The following is a 22,970-nucleotide window of genomic DNA, read 5'->3' on the forward strand; positions in this document are numbered from 1 at the left end:
TCAATCATTCCTGCAGGCAAGTCCAAGTTCATCTCCCTGACTTTAGCAAACCCTCCCTCAACCCCCTGCGCCCCACCTCCCAGTGAATGAGAAATCTGCTTCCTTTCTCCTTACAAAATGAAAACTGGTGTTGACGCTGTCCTCTAAACTTAAAATTATGAACCCCAAAGAAAAAGGTACAGCGTATCACTGGTTTCTTTTTCTTAACCTCACAGATGAAGTCAAATGGTTAAAATATCTTAGAATGGGTAACTGTTTTCACAGCTCCTGCTCTGTTATTAGGGGGAGGAGTGGATTCAAACACTTGATGAATATGATGTCTGTTCTACTTGAAGTTAGGGGAAATCTAGTGACCTCCCTCCGCAACTCTGGTTTCAGGGATTACAGCCCACTTAACTCTCTTTAAGGCCTGGATAAATATAGGCTGCCTAGTCTCCTAAACATTCCTCGGGTTATTGGTCTAGTTACAATTAGCTTTCTAGAAAGGTTTTTCAAGCCCTCCTGATCCCCCCAGGCTGATTCTGCCCTCATTCTGTGGCAGGCCCATGTGACTTTTAGCACGTCTGTTACCCACCTAGACCGTGGACACATCGTGTGCCTGGAGCTCAAAAGACAATCAGTCAATAATTACTGGAGAGTAAACAGGGAAAAGAGCAAGGTGGAATAGGGTCATGATTAACATCAAGGATAAATATCCATTTTCTCCCTAATAAATATTTTTCATATCAAACTCGGTCTCAGCATCCGCTTTCAAAGAACTCCACCTTCATGCATGTGAGGCCCAGGTGACCAAACCCCTTGACTTCCAAGGAGTTTTCAATTAATGCTTCCTCCTCCTTCTGTTTTCTCCACTAGTGTTGTAAATTTCTGTTTGGCGCCTCTACATGCCACTCCTGCTATTCAAGGGCACGAGGTTCGCTGAACTTCATGTGAGTCAGGAACCTGAGTTGCCACAGAGTGCCTTACACCCTGCCCCAGGTGTTTCTAACTTTAATCATTCAAGGAACATTTGTTGAGCTCCCACAATCCAATGTCTATCTTCAGACTACACCTCTAACCTAGTGATAAAAGACTCCGGCAATATTAGAGCAAGCTTAATGTGGTATGGTGATTTCCCCCCCAACTTCCAAAATTTCTCAGAAAAATCTTCCCTTACCTTCCTAACAAAGTCATGTCCCACTTTAAATACCCTCATAGCAGCATGCACTTGTTCTTTAGTGGGTTACAGTTTTACAGGTATTTGTATAAATATTAGATTAATGTCCATCATCCTCACTACACTGTATGCTCCGTGAGCTCAGGGATCATGTTTGGTTTTTTTCTTTTTCTCCATTGTTTTTATAGGGCTCAGCACAGTGCTTGGCACATAGTAGGCTCTTCATATATACGTGATGAATGACCCATTGAGGACCTATTTTGAAATAAAGTTTAAAATAGTTCAACATTTCTTTCTGCTTTGACCTCAAGCCCCATGGTACACCCGCTTTCTTTGGTGGGTTCTATTTATGTCTCACACCTAATCTGGCAAGCACCCAGCTGTGCATCTAAACCTTTTAGGGGTAAATCACTTTTTTTTTTGAGACAGAGTCTCGCTGTGTTGCTCGGGCCAGAGTGAGTGCCATGGCGTCAGCCTAGCTCATAGCAACCTCAAACTCCTGGGCTTAAGCGATCCTACTGCCTCAGCCTCCCGAGTAGCTGGGACTACAGGCATGCGCCACCATGCCCGGCTAATTTTTTCTATATATATATTTTAGTTGGCCAGATAATTTCTTTCTATTTTTTTAGTAGAGATGGGGTCTCGCTCTTGCTGAGGCTGGTCTCGAACTCCTGACCTCGAGCAATCCACCCGCCTCGGCCTCCCAGAGTGCTAGGATTACAGGCGTGAGCCACCGTGCCCGGCCATGGGTAAATCACTTTTAACTTTAGCCAAACTGTGAACCAAGAGGTCTCCTCCTTCTACTTCTCAAATCTTCCCACCAGCATGTTCTTAATGTCAAAGCTCTTGATGAAAATAGAACATGGAAAAGGGGCTGGCTTATGGCTCTGACTTTTGGCAGCAGGAACTTTGGGAATAATTTCAGACCCATTTTGCACACCATCAAAGCAAAGTGGATAGGAACTGAGGCTTTTGAAATCGGAGAGACCAGGCCAGTTTTCATGGAGTTCTCTGGCATCATAAGCTCGGCAGATGGATATCAGACCCCTACCTCTGGTATGGTGTTCTGGGTTCGTTGGGAAATGTAATCCTTGGTGTCACTTTTGTCACGCCTACCACAGCACTCTAGCTTAAGAACTCCTAAATCACAGCGTCATGCAACCCCTTCTACCCAGCAGACCTAAATGTTGGGATTTTGTGTTCCCTCCCAAAGAGGCCACCTTTCTGACAAGATGATTTTTATGAGACTTTGAGGGTGTGAGGTAACTCTGTAGAATGAAGTAAGTGAGTATTCCCCCAAATCAAGCATGATGAGTGAGTACTTCCCAAAAATCTTTTACTAAATATTTGGGCATCCTGGCCAGTATCAAAGTCAGAGATGCTCTAACTCAATCTGAAATTTGACTCTTTCCAAAGGGCAAAAGAAGGGAGCTTCTTTAGTTCAAAACTGTATTTCTTGCATTGCATTGCATATGTTAGAAAAAAAAAGTAGGATCTACACTGCAAGTTATTTCCATAACAGCATGCTGGGATCCAGAAGGAGTGAGTCACAGATGCTGAGAAGCATCTCAATTGCTCACTTTGAACAGTTCATATTAAATTATTGAAAGGAGAGCGCACTAGAATTGCCTCTTCCTATTTTCTCATCCAAATAAAACAAGTTCCTTTGCCGTAAGTGAAGTCTTTTGAACCAGTTAAGAGCATGAACTTGTAGCCAGGATAGACTTGGGTCTAAGCCCAGGCCCTGCCAATTAACTGCTGTGTGACCTTAGACATGGTTACCCTCCCCATGTCTCAGTTGCATCAACCCTAAAGTGAGGATAAGCAATCAACTCGCATAGCTGTCATCAGAAATGAATGAGATAATGCATCTGTGAAGTATTTAACTTTGTGTTCATTATAAGAATGCAAAAGTATTAGCTGTTGTTATTAGCATATGATAGTGATTTTCAATAGTGAGAAGGATCCCTGTTTGCTTAATGTCTTGTGAGCCTTGGGGCCAACATATTACTGTATGGTACTAGTCCCAATACACTCACTGCTTAATTTGCACTTGGACCAAGCCCGTGCTTTGGTATGAAACTTAGTTCCAGCCTGAGCTCAAGAGCGTGCTTAATGAATAGTTAAACCTTCCTGAGGCAAACGCAGAAATTACTGGTTCCATTATCTCCAGGGCAGGATAAGCAGTGCAGTTCTTTTCCTTTCCCAGCTACAAAATACATGTTGACAGGACAATCCTGGAACCCAAGAGTTGGATAAATGTTAGTTGCAGAAGGCCTTCCATTTGATCCTCTGTGATTGCTTTCTGATGAGGTACAGCCAGTTAGCCACCAGGAGCAGGCGTCCTCCCAGGAGCAATACAAGGGAAGAACACACCTCTTTGCAGATGGAAAGCTGATCTCCTAGTCCTGGTCCAGCTTACTCTACCACAGTTGTTTCCAGCTGTCCTTTGGGGACTCCAAAGGATATGTCACTCCCAGTGCACTCTCCACCAATAAAATGTGATAACAGTGCCCTTGGGGAATGTTTGGAGGGACTTGATTTCAGATCAGGAAAGATAAACAGTGGATCTGGAGGATTTGGCCTAGATGCAAATCATATTTCATGAAAATAATCCTGGGAGGAGTCCAACGTCATTTTGGATGTTTCTTTTAATTTGGTGTTGGACCAGATGGAGGGAGAGTAAATAATCAGTTTTGTTAGTCCCGTCCTAGAACTACACTAACCTCTCCCTCTACTCTAGAACCCCTCCCCCAGGCTCCCGACTCTGGGCCTCTGATGAGCCACAGCTTAGCTGAGTCTTTCTGGTTCTGCTTGGGGAAGATTCCCAGCCTCTGTGGGAGCCAGGACAGACTCCACGGCAGGGAGAACAAAAGAGGGGGTAAAGGAACAACATGCTTCGTCAGACTTCCTTCTACCAGTCAGAAAAGGAACAATACAGGCTCACTACATTCAAATTATGAGAAGGTGGAAAAAGGGACCTAGAATCAGACTTTTTTGGCAAGCTAATGCTGATTTCCATCAGAAGGAAAAGGCAGGGAAGAGAGCTAGAACTAAATTTTATTTATTTATGAACTTGGCACTTTAACGAGTTATCTCATTGAAGAGAAGATGTGTGAAAGGGGCTAGCAACCATTCCACGGGCTAGAAGGATCTTTTGTGTGTGGTGGGATGTTTTTAAAGCTACCATCAAGCATCACTGGACACCTGGCTGTGAATTATTTCTGTGATCGTGAGACTTACTTGAAGAATTATAGCAACTTCTCGTGATGCGTTTGGTCATTGCTTGTGTCCCAGGTTAATTAGCACTGGTGAGTCCATTAAGCTAGTGTAATATCACTCACCCCTAACCCAGAACTAGTGATTGAACATCCTGTGTGCCAAACCCCTTCTTCACCTCACTCTATCCATCCTTACTTCGTCCCTCTGTTGAGTTGGCCTTGCTCCATTTACATTCTGGGAGGTGACCTGATACTGTTAAGAAGAGCAACATAGGTAGACTGGCCAGTCTTCCCTACAGAGTTTGAAGGGGGTCTTGGTTTAGAGTAGGGCAGAATTATTTTTATGCTCTATGGTGTATTTTAAAGAGCTTGCTTTTATACACACACACACACACACACACACACACACACACACACACACGCATATATATGAACAAGGGACACCTCACTTTTTTTTGCTATCTTAAGTGACTTAGAAAAGGCAAAATGAAACCCATAGCTTTTCTGAGTCAGTAATGAAGTATGTTCTGACACAGAACTTCAACTCTCATCCTGTTTTGTTGGCTGACAGATTTCGACAAGAATTTTCTGCAAGAAAAAGATGCTTGCTTTTGCATAGTAAATTACATGAGATTAGAAACATTCCCTTTTCTTCAAATTGTGTTGGCAATTTGATCTGTAGAACGTGATTGAAGTCCCAGCTTTGAACTAAATTATTACAGCTTAAGCCTCTCAAAGTTTCATTTTAAGTGCATTTGAAGTATTTACAGGATATATGACAGAGAGAGATTGTAATGAATATGCTGTATTATCCCAGATTTTATTTGGGATTTTCTTCCTTAAATAATGCTAATTATAAAAGATGTGAAAATAAGCCCATAACTACATACACTTGGGTTTTATCTCTACCCGCTGATTAAAATTCCATCTATGAGAGTGTCTGGAAATGTTAAATAATTTTATGAGATGATATTTGCGAGCATTTTGGTCTGATATTAATCTGGGACTCTATATGGGGGTGGGGGTGGGAGCTGCATATAGAATGTCCTTTACAAACACTTCATCTGGCCAAGACAGATGTTCCATTTCACAGCAGAGCCTCTGGAAACCACAGGATGTGCACGGCTCTGCACTATAGCAAATCAGTAAAATTCCAAAATCGATTTCCATCTGATGGAAGAGTAACTTCGGTTCTTAAAATTCTAGGGCAGGCCAAGGGTTTTCTGTTTGTTTGTTTTGTTTTGTTTTTTATAATTTTAGTTAAAATTTGTCCTCTGACTATCGAATTGTCCTTGTGAGCAATCCAAATTGTTTCACAATGATCTTTAAGATGGTATTGTCCATCCTTCTGTCATGTGACCTGCCTCTATAGAAATGTCACCTATGACTTCATTTCCGCTTCTTGTGAAGTTCACAGGGGATCAATAATTGAGTTATTAGAAGAAATGGTGGCCATGTCAAGAGGGTTGTGGTAAGGCGTTGTGCATGTAGGAGTGAGGGTGTGGCAAGGGGGACACCATGCAGCACTTACATTGTAAGACTCCTGCCTCCCCCCTGCCTTTCCTCCACCTCCAATTTTGTACCCCACCCTTTACTTCCCTGTGTCCCCAGATCATCCTTTCTCCATGTCCCTGTAGCCTCTCTTCTGTAACCCTTGCCTCTCCCTGAGTTCCCTAATGTGCCTAGGTGGTTCAGAGAGAAAATGCTATTTGAACCGAGCAATTGCTGAGCAGGAAGTGGAGAATGGGTGCAGAAATCGTTGTGACATCTCCTCACCATGTCCAGCCAAATGCAGGGGTATGAGACTTAACACTAATCAGAACAGACCGGCCCCCGTGGAGATCAGATAAACAGTTCGTCTTTCTAGCCTGCCTTTCCTGAGAATCCCTTTTGTGAGAAAGCTCACTGTAGCAGGCAAATACCTGTGTGTGTGTGTGTGTGTGTGTGTGTGTGTGTGTGTGTTTAATTTAATTATGTGAGAACTAAGGGTGGTGGGGAGAGGATGGAGAGGAGGAGAAGCTGGCTAATGCACAATTTATAGAAGAGATCAAAGTTTTGCAGCCCAGGCAGCCTTCTGAAGCTTTTAGTTTGCTTTAAGATTTGGTGTGAGGCAAAGGCAAAATTTTCAGGTCATTTCTATTCTATTACAAATAAGAGGTAAAATGTGAAAGAATTCTACCACTCAGGTGGGTACTGTCCATGTTGTATGAAAGCCAAAGTTATGAGGTAACAGGGACTTGGGCTACCAAAAGGATGTTTTAAATACATATCTTAGGGTCTTTAAATATGTGTTCATTCCTAGAGGAGCTGTGGGACTCAGTAACCACACAGAGGAATAGATAAATAGCTAACTCCAGATGAACACGTTTCAGCCAAGAGTTATCACAGCCTCTTTGCCTTCCCGGCCACCCTGAGGTTTTTGTAAAGGGTCATGCCAGCCAATATGAATTTCACATTTTGCCCTTTTCCTCTGTCTGCTTTCTAGTTGGGTGCATTCTATTCAAAATGAGGGAGCAAAAGGACCAAAGGAAGGGAGCCTGTGAAATCCCCAAGGATGGATTATCTCCCTCCAAATAATCACCATGGCGGTATTCATCTTGGGGGCATTTTGGACCTTCCTTCATTTCTCTCTCTCTCTCTTTTTAAGGGGGAGTAGCGAGAGGAGATGATGCCTGGGCTCTACATAGTTAACTTTAGTAGAAAATTCTATTTTAGTGCAGGGGTGGTGGTGGAAAAGGAGATGTAGAAGACAATAAGAAGAAAAAAACCATAAAGGCAGGAACATCATGGGACAAAGATGGAAGGAGTGGGCTGGAAATAAAAAAGGCATTTGGCAAATTGGGCAATCAGGGGTGTTCTTTTTAAAGGTGTTAAGGGCACAGGCTCTAGAACCAGCCCCTTGGGTTTGAGGATACATTTGCTAGATGTATGGCCAGAGGAAAGGCACTTCAACCCCTCTGGGCATCAATTTCCTCATCTGTGAAATGGAAATAAAAATAGAGGTAGTTTCAAAAGCCATTTGTAATGCATAGGGGAGTTAACCCGCAAGCATTGCGCACATGGCAAGTGTTCATCATTTGTTTACTGTTATGTAGTGTGTCTTAAGAGCTTAAAGTGACCAAAAAGGAAAGAAAAAACTTTACCTTTGGAACTTTTGGTAGCAGTAGGAATGTTTCAGCATATAATACAGCTAAAAAGTTAAGCAAGCCACATCAAAACCACTCATCAATCTTGGAGATGGTTAATTCCATTTTTCTTTCTGGAAAAAATTGATGTCTTAAAATTCTAGACTCTATGGAAGCTATTGAAGCGTTACTACAGTTGAATTACCAAACAAAAACCTTGGACAAAAAAGTATGTTTGGACAGAAAGTTTTTGCTGGAGGTTTTTGTAAGTACAATAAAATTAGGACATTATTAAGAACTTCAGTTGGGTGTGGTGGCTCATGCCTATCTATAATCCCAGCTCTTTGGGAGGCCGAGGTGGGAGGATCACTTGAGTCCAGGAGTTTGACAACAGTCTGGGCAACATGGGGAGATCTCATCTCTACAAAAAATAAAAAAATTAGCTGGACGTGGTGGTGCACACCTGTAGTCCCAGCTACTCATGAGGCTGAGGTGGAAGGATCACTTGAGTCCAGGAATTCAAGGCTGCAGTGAGCTGTTATTGTCACTGCACTCCAGCCTGGGTGACACAGCAAGACCTTGTCTCTTAAAAAAAATAACTTTGTGTGTCACCAAAAGAAATAAGATGACCATATAATATTCTTATATAATTAGTGAATAGATTATGGTGTGGTATATTTTTCCCCAGTAAGGGCAATTCTTTTTTCCTCATACTAATAATTTGATCTGTGTCAGAATTCATAAATATGGACTATTTTTAAATCAGAGTATGTTCTAGAATCTCCTTCAATGGGTGAATTAATTAACCAAACTGTGTTACCTCCATATCATGGACTATTATTCAATAATAAAAAGTAACAAACTATTGATGCACGCAATAACATGGATGGATCTCCAGGGAATTATACTTAATGGAAAAAGCCAGTCTCAAAAGATTATGTACTGTATGATCCCGTTTATAGAATATTCTGGCAATGACAAAATTATAGAGATGGAGAGCATGTCAGAGGTTGCCTGGAATTCAGGCTGAGTGGAGGGGCTGGAGGGGGCTGGGAGGGGTGTCATGAGAATCCTTGTGGTGAAGGAATAGTTCTTTGTCTTGTTTGTGGTAGTGGTTACACAAGTCTACATGTGTGTTGAAATTTCACAGAACTCAATACACACACATACACACACATGGACGTACAACCAGTAAAATCTGATTAAGCTCTGTGGATTGTACTAATGTCCATTTCCAGGTTTTGATATTGTACTATAATTATGCAAAATGGTATCATTGGAGGAAAATGGGTTAAGAGTACACAGGACTTCCTTGTACATTTTTATGCAATGTCCTATAAATCTGTAAGTATTTCCAAATAAAAAGTTAAAAGAATTAAGGATATGTTTATTTCTAATTTGATTTTTAGTTTAGTTGATTTCCACGATCCTACCATGACAAAATAAGGTGATTTCCTTGCAGGAACTCATGATAATCGCTCCAAAGATCACTCCAAAGGCTGACTGACTGACTGCTGTTTGAATGTGAGCATCTTAAGGTCAGCAACTATCCTATCCCCAAATACACAAATTCACTGTACCCTACTGCTACCAGATGAGTATTCAATGGAAGAAACCTTTATGTGTAATTAGATGAACTCTAAAAAATATTCAGAGTAATTTTTCTATAGCTTCTGAGAACTTAGCCAATAGATCCAATGTGTTCTGTCTTGATCATGGCCTATCTGTTGAGCTCTTTTGATCACGTTTAATGTAGAATTAGGCAGTTGCTCATCTGAATTCTTGTTCCACATGGTACCAGTGCCCCATCGCTATTCCTGTAACTTTCCTATCTCAGCCAGATGGCAAAGCGGGGAGGTAGCTGCATCTGGCTTGCAGCAGACTGTTCAGAACTTGGACAACCCGACCAGGTGGAAGTTGTCTCAGAGAAGGTCCTTGTTGACAGTGGCTGCTAATGAGCATTGACTGCCATCTGATTGTGAGAGTATGTATTTAACTTGTAGATGCTCCAAGGAACGTGATGTTTTGGAGGGATAATAAGTGGTTTGTCTGGGACCCTTGTCTGCCCATATTTTGAATTTGGATTTTTGTTTTCATTATGGCTGAAAACCTGGTAAGCTTTATGCACCCATATTTTAGATTGTTAATCATTTAGTTCATTGGTAAGTTACAGCTAGTGGTGCCTTTAGTTTAGAAAACAGAGTGTGGATAGTTTTGCTGTGGATTTAGGAGGACTTGGGTAACATAAATATATTCACAAAGGTGTTACTATCATTGATATGAGGAAGAATGTGTCCTAGGGGGTGTGTGGCTGAGAGCGGGGTTGTTTCACAAGTATAAGGGCAGTGCTTATGTATGATATGTGTAGCATACGGTATTTATCAAGATAGTATACATAAAAGGATGCTGAGGCTCTCTTTTTGTGTAGCACTTGAAAGTTTTCAAACCATTTTACGTGGATCTTTTTTGTTTTTCAAAATTCAGGTAAGGCAAGAATGATACCACTCACCAACACTTTTTCTTTAACTAATAAAGGGAAAAAAGAAGACTAGAAGGGTCATGACTTAGTCAAGGTCACCAGCACAGGAAGTGTGGAATCAGAACAAGTTATGAAATTTTTATTCAGGTGGTATTTTCACTAGATCCCACCGCTTTAGTACATAACCTTCATACCAGAGAAATGATAAATTATGCTTCTTCTTCATATTGGACATGGATATTTGAGGGAATCTATGTTTGTGGTGAAATTCAGGTTTATTTTCTGCCCTTGAATGTTTATGTGGGTGAGAGATTAGCCTTGATAAATGTGATGAAGGTATCATTTTTACAGCCATTGATCCTTTGAATATGTGGTTAAGAGGGCTTATAAACTCTTTTCTTATAGAAGTATTAGATAATAGATAATATAAGGCAAGACTGCCTACGAATAGTGTCTGGTGCTGACTCTCTATTCAGAAGAATCAAAACTTTCTTCTTTTAAATAATCCCTTTTATTTTAGTGGTTTGATTAACCTACTCTTTGGTTCTTTCATTGGTCAGACAATCTGTCCAATTAAGGGACTGCTCTACCGAGGGCAAGAATTCGACGGATAATTTCTCACTAAATGATGATATAATAAATATTAATTAAATAATAAAATAAAATAACAAGATGATAAAAGTCACAAATATAGCCCTCTATATTTCTTCTCGACATACATCATGTTGGTTGTTTTGTGTTTCATACCTGAGATTTTATTAATATTGTCTATTACAATACCATAGATTAAAATAACCCTAACATTGGGATTAAAATTATTTTATTTGAAGTAGAAAAGTTCTTAATGACAAACATTACTCTTAAATAAATCATTTTAACTAATTTATCCCTTTGCTTTATTTCGAAAAAAGATGTAAGTTGATTTATTACTTGAATCATACATCAGGGACCTGGGGGAATTAATGTGTTCTCTTCCAGTCACTATATGACAGCAGCTTGAAGAAAACTATTAATAGAACTCAGGACTTGATGGTTTATATGAGTACTTAGGACACGGAACAATTTATGCCTTTTCTTATTAAAGGAAAAAAGGAGTCAAATCATAAAGTAAGGTATTGAAGGACATCAGAGAACAGAAGAGCCTAATAATTTTAATACTTCGTATTCTTCTAACACTGGTATTATTTATATAGGGAGGACGAGGTCCACAAAGAACTGGATACCTTTGCCTTGTCCTAACAAGGAAAAGAAAGCGTTCGTTGTTTGGTGTTAAATGGTGGTAGGTAAAATACTAATTTTTATAAACCCAGGAAAATGTTACTTTAAGTGAGAACAATATTTGTAGATTCAGAAATAGTCCATAGTTGTTTATATTTCTGTATTTTGCCTGAATTCTTCTAGATATTGGAAGAAGACTCATTTTCTTCCTCTGACTGCATCATCCAGCAAGTATCTCACATCCGTTTCATCAAAGTCATAGTAACATTTCAGGCATATATGGGAAAGAGCATCCAAAGAGTCTTCTTATTTTTTATTTTTGGCCTTCATGCTTGGAATTCCCTTATTCCAAAAATATCTTTTGGGGAAAACCCAAACAATGTGCTAAAATTAATACTTGGAAAGGAAGTGAACTGAAATTGACCTTTACTGCTTCCTGCTCCTTGTTTCCTGCTATTTTAGCAACTTTCTCAAAACTGCCACTCGTCTGTCTCTGGTCTCATTATCAGAGTCAAAGCTGACTTCCTGCCCATGAGACATAGAAGTGAAGGGCACAGGGCTTGTGTGTTTTTGCAAAGGGTGGGTTTGCAAAACTGAGATCAGAGAAGCCAGACACAGAAGAGGGCAATGGGTATGATTCCACTTACATGAAACTCTAGAATAGGCAAAATGTTCTCTAGTGACAGAAAGCAGACCAGTCGAGGCCAGGGACGGGGACTGGCTGCAAAGGATGAGAGAGAATTTTTTGGGGTGACAAAAATGTCTTATATTTTGATTGTATTGGTGATTACAAGGGTGTGTATATTTGCCAAAACTCAATGGGTGTACACTTGAAATGGATAAATTTTATTATGTAATTTTGTCTCCATAAAGTTGATTTTTTTAAAATTGCAACTAGAATAAGATTTGGAAAGTATTACTGCCACTTTCCTGGTTGTCCTTTAATCTTGTTCTCAATATAGAGGAAATGGTTGAGATAAGATTTTAATAGCAACCGCCACTTTTTACATTTTGTAACATCAAAATGTCCATGAAATAACACTGAAAGACAATTGATCTCACCAAGAAAGATTTTCCTACTTAATTAGAGATGTTTACATTCTGTTCTTCAAAATATCTATATCTGTGGGTTAAAACTATTTTTTTACTTAAAAAATTGACATATTAATTTTATTGCTGCTCTTCTAAAAAATAGTGTGAATAATTACCTGATGAGTGACCCCACACCCTCTTGATTCAAATCACACCTTTGTATGACCTTCCTGGCAGATACCTCTGTGTACTTGTCCAGCTTTTGTCTGAGAACAGCCTCCCACCCCTGGAAACAGGGCTCTCAGCAATCAGAAATGGCTCATGTCCACTTTCCCTCTGCCTCTCAATTATGAAATGTTCTTAACCAGAATTTGTTCCTATTAAGCCTCTGCAAATTCTGTTAGTTGTAGCACTGCTTTTCCTTCTATATACTCTTGTTTTTCTCTTTTCTTTTTCATTGGCTCAGGGAGACCATCTTACATTATTCATACAAGATAGTCAGAAACAGATATGGGTTTATCTGATAACAAATGTAGTCATCCCTTGGAAAAACTAGACTGTCATTTCTCTAATTTGGCTTTAGAGACAAATATACAAGTTGTGATTTTCTTTTTCAAATTTTTATTACTTTATTTTTTATTGACAAGTAATTATTGTACATATTCAGAGGGCACATAGTAATGTTTCACTATATATAATGTAAAAAGATCAGATCAGGGCAATTAGTATATCCATCATCTCAAACATTTATCATTTCTTTATGTTAGGAATGGTTCAATATCCACCTTATAGCTACTTGAAACTATATATTATTGTTAACTATAGTTATCCCCGTGGTAGGGAACACTAGAACTTACTCCTCTTATCCAGCTGTAATTTTGTATCCTTTAAAAATCTCTCCTTTTCCCTCCCTTCCCCCTACACTTCCCAGACTCTAGTATCCTCTATTCTACTTTTTACGTCTATGAAATCAACTAAAAATTCTGAGCTTCTTGTTGGACCCATTTTAGAGAGATTGTAGCAAAATGGCAACCTTTTAACTAATATTTAAGAAATCTGAGCTTGTGGATAAAACTAACCAAGAAACGTGGAAAATGTGGGGCCCCAAGACTGAATGCAAAGAGAAATAGGAAAAGGAAAGGACTTGCATCGCGTGTCCCTTGAATGGGAGCAAAGGAGCGGTTACAAACATGCCCTGGGGGCATAATGAGACCTTCCCGGGACTGGAAAGTGCAAATACATCTCCGATGCACTCGTTGACAAGAGGATCCAATCCATAGCAACGGGCTGGATTCACTCTGCTGCCATATGAGAAAATTCCGTGCTGTTTCAATGGTTGCCTTATGAATCTGAAAAGCCTTAAACCAGGTAGGATCTCAGAGTTTACATGAGGTAAACTCTGAGTTAGTTCCAGGACCAAACTTCAGAAGTATAATGCATTCGAAGGAAAATGGTTTAATGCTTTTTTATTTGTAAAACTACGAAATAATAAAGACCACGGACTCTTCCCCCAAGGAAGACCAGTGCCCATGGGTTTTTCTTTGTCATATGCATACTTGGAAATACAGTATTCTAACAAAGTAAAAAAAAAAAAAAAAACAGTCTTGGGATTTAGCTTACTTTTGGGGCACACAGCAGTTCAGTTAAACTGAATTTCTCTTCCTCCTTCTGGCTTTCTTTGTTTTCCTCTAGACTTTGCCCTTTGAAACAAACACTAAACAGCACAGGACATGGTATTTCCTGGGTAATGTCATTGACCGTGAGCTTTGTTTATTAGTCATGACATCAGGGCACTGAGAGATCTTATATGGCTTCCTCTTGTACCATACAGATTTCACACACACATGTAAACACATACACACACACACACACACACACACACACACACAAACTTGGACTCCCTTTGCCCTTGATTTTGGTTTGTGTCTTTCTTCACTCTTTAGGAGAAGGCTGGACAAAAAATCTTGTTCCTCTTTATGTGTGTTCACAGGCTTCATACTTTCCCATTTTCTTTTCACTTTTCTTTTGGTTGTGATTTTTTTTTTTTGATAGAGGTTAGGGCGAGGGGTGTACAGACAGAACTTTAGCAGTAAAATGCCAGAAAGATACTCTTGGGAATTGTGTTTTGTTTTTTAAACAGAGGGGAGAAAAGTGAGTTGTTAAAGGAGAAATAGTATGTGGTTGAAACTGCTAACTCGCCTGTGGTCAGAGCCAGCCAGAATCTGGTTGTTACGGATGCTGCTCTAAAACTTCATACTCTACCAAGCCCAGGCTTCCTGCCTTCCCTGGCCCCCTCCCTTCCATCCTCCCCACAGCACAGCACATCGAGCAAGCTAAAGTCCAAAGCATAAGGACTTACATGGATGACCCTAACACTGTTTTGGAGAATCAGATTTCACTGTGTATTCCTTCAGAAGTCATTACTACCTTTCTTAAAACCAGGGCACTGCCATTCCTCAGGGCATGGGGTGACTTGATGGTTTGACCTGTGTTGATATATGAGTAATCCTTAGGTCAATAAAGGTTAATGATAGAGACTATTGGTTATATATAAGCATAAGTACTGTCTGGCTCCAATATGAGAAGAATAGGATCTCAACATTTCTTCTTAAATTATCTTAATTTAACAGGGGGATTTTGCAATTATTGGCATAAATATTAATCAGTAGCCATTAGTCGTTAGTGTTCATTCGTAATCTATGATCTACTTGTATTTCATGCTATATCTGTAGTTACAATAAGAAAGTCAAATACCTCTTCTTGGAGCTCACCATTTAAAGCCAGATGTCAGAAGTGCGACTTTTTAAATGGCCTTGCAGATATATTTTTCTGAAATCGTAGACCTGAGGTATGTATGTAGCTACTGTCAGTGACAAGCGGCAATAGTTTGCATTAGCACAATAGGTCTCGAGTTATGTGTTAAATTAATTTTTGTGAAATGTGTGCTCTTTTGACTGATGTGTTTTAGAAACTAATGGCTTCGTTTCTTTTAAGTCCTAGGTCTGTGGGCAGTCTGTCCTTTGCTTTGAAGCCATTAGTCCTGGGCTGCCCATAGTCCCCCGTCTTGTTGAATTTCTGAACCCTGACCTCACTTGCTTCTAGGCTTGTTAGCTCCTGGAGCACAGTTTCAGCAGGATTTGCTCTAGGATTGTGGTGGAGTCTAGAGCCATTTTTTTTTGTCTTTTACATAGCATGCGGAAAGTGCCCATAGAAGCAAAGGGACCTAGTAATATAGCGAGTGCCTGCTTAGGATAATATTTGTTGAATGAATGTAATCACTGGAACGGACAGAAAATATTTTTCTATCCCTTAGCCTGATTTTTTTTAAAGGTAGTTTTAAATAGAACAAACCTGTTGTGCGTATTTTTATTTTTATTTTGTCTTCAGGTTCGAGAGAGTTGGATGGAAGGATTTTATTTTCTTTCCTCCTGCCATGTTTCTTTTCAATGAACTGGTTTTTCCTTTTGGTCCGAATCTGGCAGGACCCAAGGCTGCCTGGCTGAGCGTGGGGGTGGTGTAGTCTCCTGCAGACCAGGGTGGTTGCTGAGCCGCAGAGGTTGTGTGCTTTGTGCAGAGCCCGCAGCCCTTGAGTGTGCCGGCCTGTGGCCGAAGAGGCTGTCCCACAAGTGCCAGGGAGGGAGATGGGAGAGAGGCGGGCACGCCGGGTCAGAGGAGGAAGGAGAAAAGGTCAGTTAGCGGACCACAGATTGTCTAAGTTACTGCTGGGAGGGGGACTTCAAGGGCCTAGAATCTGTGCCCCGAGTGCCAGACGATGTTGACTCAACTGGCTAAATGTCAGCGTGCTTCTCAACCGAGAGCTGGAAGCCTTCCAGGGCCATCTTAGAGGAGACTTCGTGGCTCTTCTCTTCTGAGCAGCTCCTGCTTCCCCGGCCTCCCAAGCCGTGTAACTCATGCTGTCAGGTGTGTCTGTCCTTCCACGCCCTGGAGCCAAGCGTATGTGGTGTCTGTCTAAAGGCTATAGCAGTGTCTCCTGTGCATCTTGGGGTTCTCTCTGGGTCCCCCCTCTGTCAGCTAGGTGAACAGGGGTCGTGGGGTCAGCTGGCAGCAAGGGGAAGGGACCGGAGGGAAGGCAGTGAAAGGCTTGCCTAGAGGTATCTGGCGTTGGGTTTTTACAGAAGTTGACAGCACTGGGCTTAGTGACCACAATTCAATTATAAGCACCACGCAGCCATCCTGAGTGACTATATTCTTGCCAAAAACTGCCGTGTAAAGGCTTCTGCATTTTTGTTAGCCTTGCCTGATGGGCTTTTAAGTATATTAACCACATACATTCACACAAAGGGGAAAATTTACTACCTAAACAGAGGGACCTAAATCCCCCAGGCTAAATAAACCCAATGAAAACACAAGAGCTGCATTTACAGGCCTCCCGAAGATAAGAATTCAACCTTTAAAAAGGTTTCTTCAAATGAAAAATGGATGGCTGAGCTGCTAATGGCCCAGTAACCCAGGAATTTAACTCTTCCCTCATGTGCAAGGACTTCGGCGAGTTCCAGCTTCTCAGGATAGAGGATTTTTACCACAGGCCTTCTGGCCTGGAAGGTCCAGTCAGTGGCCTGGGAGATTTAACGACCACCATGGAGGACAGAGTGTCTTGGTGGTTTTTGTATTGCCTCTGTTGTGTGTGTGTGTGTGTGTGTGTGTGTGTGTGTGTGTGAGTCGTATGTGTGCATGGCTGTCTATGGAGGGAGAGGCACGGGCCAAGGTAGGAGGACATGTGTGTCTTCAGCTTCTTCCAGTTAGAATTTGGTTGAAGTGAGAGCTTTAAGGGAACTGTCTTCTCCTTATACTTAAGGGAAAATATAAGTCTTCCTCTTAAGCTTAGAGGGAGAGTTAGGAAATTAAATATTTACCTGTAGAATTATTCCTGCATAGTTCTCTGTAGAAACAGGTCACCCATTAGTTCAAAAGCGGACCAACAGATCTCCCCTGATACGTTCTCAATCTTCTGGTGGTATTGAGGGTCCCAGAGCTTGTCACCAGTAAATCCCACCACTGTATTAAGGACAAGTTACAAGGAAGTTCATGAATCAACCTGCAGATGAATCTATGTCCCTATTGTAACTCATGTGAATATTAATTTAAAATACACATGTGGGGTAGGGCGAGAGATTAACTACAAATGGGAGGGATGAGGGAATCTTTTGAGGTGATGGAACTGTCCTCCCATCCAGGTACTAACTGGGCCCCACCCTGCTTAGCTTCTGAATCAGCTGAGATCAGGGGCACCGGGGGTGTTATGGCCACAGACAGATGGCACTGTCCTATACCTTGGTTGCTGTGGTAGTTACATTGCTGTACGCATTTGTCAAATCTCATAGAACGGTATATTACAAGGGTGAATTTGACTATATGTAAATTGTAACTCAACAAACCTGACCTCCCTAAAATTACAGAGAAAAGAAAAGAGAGAGAGAGAGAAAGAAAAGAAAGCGAAAAAGGGAGGAAGGAAGGAAGGAAGGAAGGAAGGAAGGAAGGAAGGAAGGAAGGAAGGCAGGAAGGGAGGGAGGGAGGGAGAGAGGGAGGGAGAAAGGGAGGAAAGGAGAAAGGAGGGAAGGAAGGTTACTTTCTCCTGTCCCCTGGCTGCTGTGCCAGCCAGCTAGCCATTTAGATGATGCCCCTCAAAGGAAGGACACCACATAGTCAACTCTGGCCTATGAGCTCATGGTGCCAGGAAAGCTGTTCCAGAGAAAGCAGCAATGTGTGTGTTTCCTTCTGGGGCGGATGACTTAACTCTCCAGGTAGCAATGCCCTTGTATGGTTAGCACAGGTAGGGAAATACCTAGCTTCATGCTGACTCACCAGGTAAAAAACAAAAATCATTTCTCTGAATGAGTCAGAGTCACAAATATGTTCTGAACAGTCTCGTATGTCCTGCATGGTGAACAGCCCAGTGCACCAGTCAGGGCATTGGCTTGCAGGTCTCACTGGCCCTATATGGACAATGTCTACAACCCACAGCTCTCTCATGTCCCAGCATAAGCCTGGTGGGTTCAAGTCCTCTAGCTCACTCAATTACATACTCCGTTAGGTGCAGGAGAAAGCTTTAAAACTTTATGCTGTATAAATGTTGTTGTTTATTTAGTTATAGGTAAGCCCGATGATGGTAGAATAAAATGCTTCAATGTTAAGCATATTCCTGGGCATTGGAAGAAGAGGGATGTGTGTGTGAGGATACAGTTAAAACAGACTTGGGCAATGTAAAATACCACAGAAAGTAGGGGTTTCCAAGGAAAACATGGGGGAAACTCTGTATGAGAATCTAATGTATGCTATAGCTTTTAAAAGGAAACATTAATAGTGAAACATGCCCTCAAAGGGCAAGCCAGTAATAAATTTCGTGTCAGAAATGACCTGTCAGTAGGATTATGTTAAATAATGTTGAATTGTTATTAGTCGGAGGGGAAAGAGGAGAGTAACTTTCTCGAAAATGTTCAAAGAGTGTAATGTTTCACATACAAATCCCATTATTGTTTAATGGCATTTTTGTGCTTAACTCTTCTCAAAGATGTATTAAAAATTTTGGTCATTTTAATTCATTCCCAAAACGTAGCCATTATAGGAAAAGAAGTGAAACTTTACACGGGCATTTGGAATTACCCAGGGGACTAGCGTATGTGATTGGATGTCCGTTGTAGAATGTCCTGATCGATAAATGTATGTATACCTGCTCACTGGAGCTACAAAGGAAAACAGCTTCATTTCTATACCTCAGCAAATCATTAATAAAATAGTGGGGCTCCACTATTTACAACATTTTGAACATTTTTGCTTGTTTTGGCCAACAACTAAAAATGTTTTTTCCCCTTGGAAAAAAGTCTCATTGCAAATGTGTGAGGGTCTAAGAATTTTTAAGGCTCTTTTTAATAGATTGGGTCTGACACTGAAGGCACTTGGTGACCAGGGCCCAGACCCTGCCCCAGACACAGCGAAGATGGAAGCCCGAGTGGGAAGGGAGAGTGAAACACGACTGAGATCTACGTGTGACCTAACACATCGCCACCCGGCTGGAACCTCCCCTCTTTCCAACGGGCCACTTATGACTCATAGGTGTCCAATCATCAAGTCATTATGCCCGCAATGAAAGATCATTCCGACTTTGTGTGGATTGAATAAAGAATTATTGCTGCATTGGATTTGGGTTTCTGAAGGACAAAGTTTGAAGTAAGCTTTGGGATCACTCCTCCTGCTTTGATTTTACCGACCGATTACTGGTCATTACCTGTCCAGGGTCTCTTTTGAAAATTGTATTTGATATTTAATGACATGCAGGCCAGATCTTGCCAGCAAGCTCATTAGGCATTTGTGCAAAATCTTGATTTCTTTGGGTCACCAAATCTCAATTTTAGTAAATGACCCCAGCGGTAATTTACAAATGGGCTCAGGGTGCCTAGAGGCATAGCTCAAAGTGCAAGCCGTGCATCCTTTCAGGGGCCATGTGTCACCCAGAGAGGCTTCTTGCTAGGTGGAGTGTTCAGATCGCCTGCAGGAGTGTTCTGTCTTGGGAGTTACTATGATGGTCTTTTAAAGCTTGTTCAGATGGCAGTCATTTGTTCTGTGCATCCGGAATTTGATCACATGTTATGGAATGAGCTTTTAATTACATTGCAAAATGTGTGGTTTCAGAATGTCCTGTTATTAGTTAGTTAAGACATACAGAGCCAAGGCTGCTGTAGTCACCCGTAACGTGGAGAATGAGACCAAGACTAAGGTCCCTGCCATGAGACTTCACCTGCACCACCAGTAGGTTTCGTGTTCTGGTCTGGTCCGGCTTCAGTTGGACAAGTTGGAAACCCTGTTAATCACTTCTGAGGGACCCTCCTGCCCCACGCATAGTGAGAGCCCTCTGCATTCCCCAAAGCTTCTTACCTTCATGTGAAATTCTTTCCCGGCTCTCAGTTTTTAATTTAATTTCATTTAATTTTTAACAATTGAGAAAAATTGTCTTTTGTTACAATTGCAAACAAAGGTGCTTAAAAATTTTTTCTTATGGAAAATTTCAAACATATTATATAAGTAGGAAGATTAGTAGTCCAACCCCTGCCCACAGACCACATCATCCAACTTAAACAGTTATCAACTCACAGCCATGTTTGATCCCTGTCTCTACTTACTTTTAGCATCTCCCAAGGTTATCTGAAGCATATTCAAGACATGATAGCATTGCATTCATATTTCAGCATGGATATACAAAAGATAAGTAGTCTTTAAAGAAAAGTAACCACAATACCATTTTTCCACCTAAAAATTACCCATAGTTTCTTAATATTTTAAAAGTAGCCTTCAAATTTCCTTGATTGTCTCATTTTTTGTCCTTTATTGTTTTTTTAAATTAATCCACTTTGTTTTTCTTGTATAAAAATACCATGTGGTGGCCACAGTGGGAGCCTGGGTCCTCTGCCCCAACTCTTGTGTGCGTCCTCAGGAGGTGGCCAGTGAATGATTGGTAGGGGACTCTGTTAATGTGGTCTCTTTCCAGAGGTGGGGATAGGGGGTGAAATAGCTGCAGGTCTTGGAGACAGCATCAGAGGTGGCCTTGGTGAAGTTGTCCAGGGTGGCAGTGCAGCCCCTGGCCAAGGGTGGCAGTTGTGGATACTGGCCTTAAACAGCAGCTTCTTGGGGACAGGAGTGGAGAGATGATGTCAGTGCCCCTGGGGGCCAGGATGAGGTGCAACAGTACAGACCCCAGTGGCCAGTCACCTTGCAAGGGACTGTGTGGGGCTCTAGGATCCTGCTCCTCCTGGTATCCCCAAGCACGAGGATGATGGAGAGCTTGGCCAGGATGTTGGCCCTGCCCATGGTGGCAGCTAGCTAAGCCAATATGCCTGTGTAGTCTTCAGTAGTGACAAATGCCTTGAACCTGCTCTGCGGGCCAGCACGGGTCTACTTTTGCATGGGCTTAATCTTTAAAACTTCATTCTTGAGGGACACTGCCAGGAAAGAGTCAAAGATCTCAGACTCCTTGATGGGCATGTGGGAAAGATATCTCCCCTCCAGGATGTGGTCTTCACATCCTTGACCAGCTGGCCCAGCTGAGAGACCGGGAACCACTCATTGTCCTCTGCCTTGCCTCCAAGACCCAGGCCCGGTCCCTGACCCTGGCCCCAGATGCAGTTGCTGAAGCCTCCTCGCAGCTACCAAGGCTTCCCATTCCAGGTCCCCAGAGCAGCACTGACATTGTCACCATTTGATGTTTTCTCAGAGAATCAGGACTGAAATAAAATCCATACGTTGAAATTGGTTGACATGTCTTGTAAGACTCTTCTAAATCACACACCTAACCCCCCCCACACACACACTCATTATTTTCCTTGCAATTTATTTGTGGAACAGCCTATGGAGTTTTGTGTGATCTGAATATTGCTGATTACATTTCCATGGTGTCAGTTCAACAAGCTTCTCTGTTTCTTATAAATTGGTAATTAGGGGCTTTCTAGGCTTGATTTGGAGTCAAGTTCAAATTTGTGGCAGGAACACTTCCCATGTGCTGTGGGACACTTCTATCAGGAGGGGCCAGCGGCTGGCTTGTCTCTCTGTCTGGGCTGTCGCAGTCATTGACGTGGTCTAGCTCCATTATTTCTTTAGGGACTGCAAAGCAGTAAAGTCTGATTCTGTCATTCCTTCTTCATTTACTAGCTGGAATACTTCTAATAAAGAGTATTCCCCTCATCAGCTGTGTGGTGACCCTGAAGTCTAGTTCAAAACTTCTCAAAGTCTATGACCCATTTTTTTTAGTGTCAGAAAGATGTTCTTTTACCTAATGGGTATCCTGAAACAACTATGGGAAATAAAACCTCACAACCCTTCAAGTAAAGGGAGGCATCATGTAGCAGAAAACCCCAGAACAGGGGTCTCCAGAGTTCTGGCTCAACCTCTGGGATCTGTGTGACATTGGACAAGCCGTGTAAGTCCTCAGAGTTGTGGTGGGCTCCGGGCTCCTAACTACACCCCGTCCAGAGAAACAGGATTTTCTCTTTCTTTTGAACAAATAAGGCTATGGCTTTTAAAAATTGTGTATAGTCTATCACTAAGGTATCTTTCAGCAAAAACATTTTATGGTTTCATTTATGAGTTTTTTTAAAAGTCCATGTTAGGATATTTAGTAATCTGATGACCAAGAAGAGCTAAGTGTTAGTTTTAAAAATACATTATTTCATTTATTCATTTTTTAATTCAATAGTTCATTTATTTTTTCATTCCTTAAATGAGTGTTTATACTATCTGAGCCCCTATAAAGTGTGAAGCTTGGGAGTGGGCATTGTGGGAAATAACCTTTTTTGGAGTCTCCTGGAGGTAGCATTCTTGAAGCCTCAGCTTGAAATTCAGAGAGTTGAGGAAAGGATGCTAAGTTTTGTGGAAGTCTTTTTAGTCTTTTTTTTTTTTTTTGAGACAATGTTTCACTCTGTCATCCTGGCTACAGTGCAGTGGCATCATCATAGCTCACTGCAGCCTCATACTCCTTGGCTCAAGTGGTCTTCCTTCCTCAGCCTCCTGAGTAGCTGGAACCACAGTTACATGCCACCACACCTGGCTAATTTTCTATTTTTTTGTAGAGATGGGGTCTGGTCTCAAACTCTTGGACTCAAGCAATCCTCCCACCTTGGCCTCCCAAAGTGCTAGGATTACAGGCGTGAGCCACCATGCCTGGCCTGGAAGTCTTTATAGAACTCATCTACAAGAAGGATTCCATGTACTTGAGAGCTAAATTTGGAATTTTC

Source organism: Lemur catta, chromosome 11, assembly GCF_020740605.2.
Source record: "Lemur catta isolate mLemCat1 chromosome 11, mLemCat1.pri, whole genome shotgun sequence".
Classification (NCBI taxonomy): domain Eukaryota; kingdom Metazoa; phylum Chordata; class Mammalia; order Primates; family Lemuridae; genus Lemur; species Lemur catta.